At 43.2% G+C, this 8,033-nt stretch overlaps 1 long non-coding RNA gene across 1 annotated transcript; it reads left to right on the forward strand.

Moving 5' to 3' along the window:
* Window positions 1–1,019: 1,019 nt before the first annotated feature.
* Window positions 1,020–3,645, forward strand: LOC120644239. Its single transcript, XR_005663535.1, has 4 exons — window positions 1,020–1,034; window positions 1,115–2,255; window positions 2,352–2,435; window positions 3,185–3,645. It is a non-coding gene; the product is annotated as an uncharacterized LOC120644239 (long non-coding RNA).
* Window positions 3,646–8,033: the final 4,388 nt, after the last annotated feature.

Consider the following 8,033-nt stretch of genomic DNA (forward strand, 5'->3'; position numbering starts at 1 on the left):
TAGGCTGACTTGGCTTCGATTCCCTTCTGCACCAAAGTATCAAGGCGTCGGTTCTTCCGACTACCATCGGATGCTCCGATGCCCTGGCGTCGGTTCTTCCGGTGCTCCTGAATCGAAGAGCTTTCAGGGCGCTGCCCTGAGACCCGCGAGGGGCGGCTCCCCCTCGACCCCCGTCCGCTAACCGGGTAGCGGAACCCCCGTAGGGGCTGCCCTTCGGGCCTTGCTACGCCTATTTTCTCTTTCTCTTTGTCATCACATGAACCTAAAAGCCTGAGAATGATCATCTTAACAATCATATTAGTCCGAGTGTTGTGTTGTCATTCGATCACCAAAATCACTCGAAATGGCATAAATGGTGCCATGTTCGTTACAGTCGGGATGCCCATGGAGCCCGTGCGCAAGGGTATTGGCCGCTAGCGGGCCCATGCGTTCTAGCCCCTCACTCTCATGGGTCGGCTCGGGGTGACTATCGAACCTATTGTCGAGCTAGCCTTTGAACCCTTTGTCTTAATGGACCGTGGGGGCGTATACAGCCCCATATCCAATTGGGCCCTTACCTGTCGTCTTGGCCCCAGAAGGCGGAGCATCATCGCGGTGGTGGGGTTGCATCGCGGGCGGGAGTTTTTCCTCTGTCTGCCATGGTGTTGTGTTCCCGCGATCTCTGCCATTGGCTCCTGGCTGTGGCGGTCCACCTTCCCTACCATAGCATGTTGCGAACGGGGAGGTCGGGCATTCGTATCTTTGGTAATAATTGTCACACATTTCCTATGAGCTCTAGCGAGGAGTGGAGAGAGGTTGTGTGGCATAGGAATCATGGGGCCACGAGTGGTGAAGCTATGAGAGGCTGAGCGGCTATAAATGTCCCTTCTCCTGGCCGGGCGTTCACGCGCGGTTCGTCCACCTGCGTTTGGGGAGGAGAAAAGAGGAGAAGGTTTTCCCGTCTATCGTTCTTCGTTCCCATGGCCAGCGAAAAGCATCCTACCAACAATGAGGCTTCCAGCGCTACGCCTCCGCGGTGTTCTTGGCTACCAGGGGTAGGTATTGCCGCCTACCCTCCTGGCTTCATTGCCATTGCTGCCATGGCTGAGGTCATGCTGCTTGTTCTCTTCGGTAGGGCCGTCACCGCGGGGTCTCCTGAGGCACTGGCGGTCCTGTCGGAATACCCTCCATCAACGGGATCAGACCAAGCCTAGTGTGAGAAGATGAGCAGGCTGGTGCGAGAAACATTCACAGCCAAGGGCTGGTACTCCGCTGTGATGCAGGAGGTGGAGCACCTGAAGTTCAACCTCGCTGTGATTCAGGCCACACTGTAGGCCGCCGAGGGGCAGACATCCACAGCCCACACGGTGGTTGGGGACACTCATGCCCGTGCTGCAAGTAAGTTGAGGCCCCGAAATCTCATTCCGTCCTCCTCCTACCCTAGCTTTTGGCGAGCGCATGCCTTCTCAATTTTAGGCCTGGAGAAGGAGTTGGCTGTGTCCCATGGTGAGACGGAGATGCTACGTCAGCACCTCAATGACTTGGAGGATTGCCATGATGTCCTGCCCTGGGCCGCGCTCGACGAGGTGGGGACTCTGGGCACTAGGGGAATGCTGCTGCCCGACCGTCTTCAGGGCCCCCACGCGTAGGTATAGCGTGCGGTGGAGCTCGGCATCCCTCGGGGTGCCATGCTAGCATTGGTTGCCACTCAGCTCCATTCTAGCCGCGACCTACGCCTGCCGGAACCCACACTTCTGGAGCGGGAGCAGCCAGCTGATGACTTCGCCGGGGATGCGGGCCTCATTGCTGCCGAATTTAGCATCACTAACTGGCAGAGGTAGACCTAGACTACTCTGCTCAGACTACCCAGCGAGCAGGCACTCGGCTGGACGACGGAAGGGTCCTCAGCGGATCAGGATGAAGGTTTAACATAGATGCCCGGATATCTAGGGATTTTAGCCAACCTGCGTCCTTGTAAACTACCAGAGTAGATCTTTTCTTACTTGTAACCCACAGCTCCTAGGCTATATAAAGGGGTCGTGGGGGGATCCATAGGCAAGATATCTCTCAAACCCTAATACATCAACCAACAGGATGCAATATTTGATGCTCGGAGCTGTACTATATCTCAACTATGCTTTGTTTGAAGGAAATATTGATTACTCCAAATCTTAATGAATTTTATCTCATTTATTTGGCAGTCATACGTGGGGACCAGAGGTCCTCATGCAGTAAACACTGCTTGGGCAATGTTAGCTTTAATTTACGGTGGTCAGGTACATATCTTGCACATTACAATCACCACAAATACATTACTTGTAAAACCGCCGTGATGGCTGCTTATTATTTCATATTATGGGCATACTATACAGGTGGAACGAGATCCAACACCTCTATATCAAGCTGCAAAAGAATTGATCAACATGCAACTAGAGTCAGGCGACTTTCCCCAACAAGTAATTTCTATTTATCTTTGGCTTATAGAAGAGCTATAAGTTTAGCATCATGATTTGGTTGTTTCTTTCTCCTTCCGCTAAATATTTCTTTATCATTACTGTTTTTATAAGGTCTCGAAGCTATAGAAACTGGACTATTACCTTTTTTACTTTAAAATCTTCTAATGAATTTATAAAATTATATATATATATACTTAAAGAGATAAAGCTAATATATAATCTTTGATATATCCGTTGTAGACAGTTCCAAACATATCTATGGTAAGCCCTTGTATGTTCGCTCATATTTTATAGTGTGAAACTAATGAACATCAATGTAACTATGTAACAACAGTTGAGGTACAAACCCAATAATTAGACTGGCGCAAAACCCAGTTTGGCCAGAACAAGACATATCCAGGCTCAGTGCAGTAAGGCCTATGCTCGGCTGCCCAGGCGCAGCCTGAAATTGCAAGCTGCCCAACTATTGTACCAATAATCCCACTCTACCATCTGTTTGCTATATACTTACAAGTTGTATATTCCATTTTCTATACAATCATGGATAGGTGAGTTTATGCATTCACGGAGTTGCGTTCGGGCCATACTGACTTGTGCATGCAAATAATGAACCCAGAATGTATACACCAATAATTTATTTTTTATGCGATTGACACATGCCATCCTGCCACATCTCAACACATATAGGTTCTAGTTAGACCTGATGGTTCAACTCCACTTACTTCCTGGTACCTGTCCTTTGATCGCAGGAACATGTTGGGAGCTTCAACAGCTCCCTATACTTCAATTACGGCAACTACCGCAACCTGTTCCCGATCTGGGCTCTTGGGGAGTTCCGCCGTCGGCTTCTTGCAAAAAAAGAACTTAGACCAACGTACTTGATGTCTTGATGATTCGCAATTAAGGGTAACGGAATCTGCAAAACAACACTTGACGGAATCTGCAAAACAACACTTGAAGCAATGTATAGAGGTTGGCATTTATGCTGAAGACAAGCTACTATGAAACAAAATCAGATCCTTAGTAAATGAAGTCTAGGATCTGCATACTTAACAAAAGAATAACAAAACGTTTGGAATTACAGTTAAATATATGTTAGTGTGCTCTGTATGGTTATTTTATGATAGCAAAAAATTGATGTACGTCCTGCGGCATGTGTCCTTCTGTATCCCCAAATAAAGCTGCGCCCTCTCATTTTTATGATTTCTAATCAATATTTCCTATGACTGAAACGGTTCTGGAAAAAAAATGGCGAACAATACGATGGCGCACAAACAGGTATGATGCATGCGCTCTTTTGTTTTCGAAAATGGAAGTTTTATTAATTTTAATTAAACTTACGTCGAAGCGATGTAACCGATCATGAAAGGCTTCCCACCTATGTCTGACATAAGAAAGAAAACATACTAATGACTATCAATCCACATATTAAATCGCCACCTTTGGGTAAAACATTTCTTGGCCATTTTGATGCTACTACAACTAAAATCCTAATGTAATAGGTTTTGGCGGATGGCCCATGTACGAAATCAATGTGAAATTTTGTAGTGCAAAAACACAATTATATGTTTTAAATATCAATGACCTAGAAGTAGCTGCTGCTCTCGGTAACACTAGGGATTTTAATTCATTGGTAAGCCCCGAAACCATTTGCCAAATATTCTTTTTCGAGATTACACAGTACAACACAGACACTTATAATGCACGCACTCACACCCCTATGAACATATTTGGATACTTGCTAGCTCAAAATAACCCTACCGCTATAACGCCATTTTGGCGGGAGTCAAGGGATATCAATAGACATCTACGTGTTACTAAAGACTCTCGACTCGTTATTGGATGGGTTGAACATGATCATAGTGGGTATGAAGCTACGGCCGAACTAATTTCCGTTAACATATGTCACAGACTGATGTCTTTGTGGTAGAGCTCTCACGAATTGGTCATAGAGTCTAATGATTATTCCACATAAACATTGGCAAATCTAACATATGCATGATTTCATTGAAGGATCATTCCGAAATCTAACATAAGATAAGGTTACTTGTATTGCTTGGATGCAAAAAGGTTATTTGGAAGCAATATTATACTATTGCTCACAAAATAGTTTATTTTCTTGTATTACAATACAGTCAAGAAATAAACATCTAGTAAATTAAATATGTGATTACTTTGCAAATCTATTCACAAAAATCTCTACTATATTTCACACTTACAAAGTGTTCATCGGATTATGTGCTAACTTTGAGGCCTGCAAAGTTCATGGGAATCTCATCGTGATTCTAACCTGTTAAGTATCATATTGTACTATTTTCTTTTTTGAGTTTCTTGTTAGTTTATTGGATCGAGTAGGGCATAGATCGAGAGGTTACTTTCTTTTCAGAGCCACCGTAGGTTCGTCGGTGAAGTTCTGCGCTAGGCAGCGACGCGCAGCGCAGTGGCATCGTGGTGGCGGTGCCGGAGTCGGAGAGGACGACGGTGGCTTGATGCAGAGGCGGCAAAGGCGCGGTGCAGTGACGGTGGCGTGGTCGGTGGCTGTGCAGTGGCGACGCCGAGCCGGTGGCGCTTCCCGTCGCTCTCAGCCCCTCTCTCTGATCGGTCTAGGTTTTGGACGGTGGGAACTCTGGCTGCAGCGGCGAACCTCGTGCCTTGTGCCGCTGGTCCTCACCTCCTTTTATGGGGCTGCACGACGGGGGCCCACCAGCCTTCCATGGGCTGAGCGCCCCCGATCAGGGCGCGAGTCAGGGTCCATTTGGTCCGTTGGGCCCAAATGGTGGAGATCAATACTAACATTCTCCCCCTTGATCTCATCTTGTCTTTTAACTTATCTCAATCTTTACTTTCAATATTCTTTATTCTTTGTTTACCTACTCCATCACGGATTAGTGCATATGAGCATGCCTCATCGTCACGGTCAATAACCGATAGACTTAACAGCTACAACACACCTCTCGGTTCTGAAATAGGTACTTTAACTTTGGGCCCTTTATCGTCCGGAAAACATAGGCTATACCATGAACCCATGTCGACTGTGTGTTCTCTGTACACACTGGGCGGCAAGCCTTTAGCAAGCGGATCCGCAGACGCTTTCTGTCACTTATACTCACAATGCATTTCATCATGATTCCGGACTTTCTCCTTTACAACGTATAACTTTGTGTCAATGTGTTTGGCACCACACTTGACACGTTGTCATAGGAGCAAACCACTTTAATGGTTATTGCTGTTGTCAACCATTATCAACTCCGGGTACAGGTTCACTTAAGCATTTTGCCTGTCCCTTGGCCTCGTATCATGCTATACTATATCATTGCATCACATTAATCATAATTGCTTTGTTTTGGAGCTTTTCCACACAAAACCTCCAAATGTGAAAGTTAGCGACAATTGTGGATTTCGCTACATATTTCACAAGTTCTACTTTTGTACTCACAACCTTTTGAGAGTACTTGATCTTTCCAACTTAGCATGAGGCCAATTTTCTCAATTTCAATTCCAGTGATCTATCTCTGGATTGTACTTTTGCCAAAATAACCCGGATACACAAAACTATGTCAGGGTAAGTTCTTTACTTGCGCGCTTATAAAGCTTCCAACAGCTGAAGCATATGGGACTATTTCTGTTTCACATTGATTCCTGTAACATTAAGGTTCCCAAAACCATTACCCTTGACGATAGGAACAGGCGTAGGTTTACTCATATGCATACTTTATTTCTTTAAAATCTTTTCCAAGTATGCCTTTGTTGTAACCAAAATACCCCTTCCTTTTATCTCGATGAGTTTCAATTCGTAGAATGAAAAAAACCCATCACTGATATCAAAATTTGAGGACAAGAGTTCTTTATTTATAATAACATATTAACACCACCACTAGAAAGTAGGATGTTATCTTTATTTAAGATGTGGAAATCAAATTCCCCATTCTTTAACTTTTCTTAAAAGCTATTGTCCTCCTCAATCTGTTGGAAACCCAAAATTTCATACTGTTTCATTTAAGCTTTAGATACCACCATCTCGTGGCTTTCTTCAATCCATAAATGAATTTACTATTGTGGTATCCCGTATGTTCTTTCTTCTCTTTGACTAAAACTTTTGTCACAAATTTTGCTTTATATCTTTCAACATTCCTTCTGGAAACACATTGCGTTTTATAGGTCCATCATAACATACTGTGATGGCTCTTTTAGGAATCATTTTTTTTTCCATGTTCTTAACCCATGGAATTCTTGTGACTTCCTCAAATGAGGTGAACAACCTCCATTTGATTTTCTTTACTTTGTATAGGGTTGATGTTACTCCTTTTGCCAAATGGCAACAGAACATCAGTAGGCATGAGAAAATTTTTGTTCTTGAATCATCGAAGTGGGCATGCATTCCCGCTTCTCTTCAAGTCTTAGGTATCTACATACCATGCTCCCCCAGATTTTGCCATCTTTTGTAAATATGGCATATCAGTAAATCTCTTTATTTGGGTTCCATCTGTTAAAAATTATATATATGCTCTGTAAGCACCATCTTACTATCTTTGAGGGTCGTCCAGCATAAATACTGGAATTTAGCCATTTCTTTACATAGGGGTATTAGTATAGTGACCGTTGTACTCCCCCTGACGGTCACATTCATTATTTAATAGATCATCTCTTGCTTTCAATACACATTACAAGGGAGTATCTTTCTTGACTGTCTCATATTTCTCCCCCTCGAAATGTGGCTTGAACTTTTCTGCCACAATTTCGAAAAACTTTTCACAACTTTTGTGGATGAGGAAATTTTTATTACTTCATCCACATGGTTGCATCATGCAGAACAAAGTAATTTTAATTCGTATGGGAGTACCTTTTACTCATTTCACTTTAAGAACTCAACAAAGTCCTTTATTTCATATGACAGTTCTTGTTCCTCATTTCACTTTAAGGACTCAACATAGTCCTTTATTTAAGACCTTTTGCAAGTCACGCTCGCATATCATTCTTATCTTGAGGTTCGTATGTAATTTTTCATTCTTTTTAAACTCATTGAGTGCTTAATCATTGTGACACAATATAAGTGCCCGATAAATTGAATAGCAAAACTACTTCAAACTTTTCATGCAGTGTGGGATAAACCAGCACATGAGTCATCACAACTTTCTCCCGCCATGCAGGATTAGTACTATGCCAACTTTACCCCGTCATGTGGGTTATTTCATACTTTTCCAAACAAAAATGTCAGGATCGGTTCATATCAAATTCAGAAATAAATCTGAATATTCCATGACACACATGCTTAATCCGACGTTGGTCAAATTAAACATGTATTGACTTATCACAACTTTGACTGAACTCAAAATGAATTCTTCTTGATAGAGAGTACATAAGAGACATTTCTCAAAATGAACTCTTATTGCTTTATCTACTCTTCTTGGATAAATATCCTGAGTACTTTTCCTGTCAAGCCGTTCTTTACAGAGAATATATTCTCTTATGTAATGACCTTCTTTCTTTCTGAGTCACAAGTACCCAGTTCATTGTCTTTCGTTCTTCAAGGACAACATAGGACTCTTTGTCTGAAAAGTCAATAATCAATACTTTAAGTTCTATTCTATATCACCGTTG

Source organism: Panicum virgatum, chromosome 8K (genome assembly GCF_016808335.1).
Source record: "Panicum virgatum strain AP13 chromosome 8K, P.virgatum_v5, whole genome shotgun sequence".
Lineage (NCBI taxonomy): Eukaryota > Viridiplantae > Streptophyta > Magnoliopsida > Poales > Poaceae > Panicum > Panicum virgatum.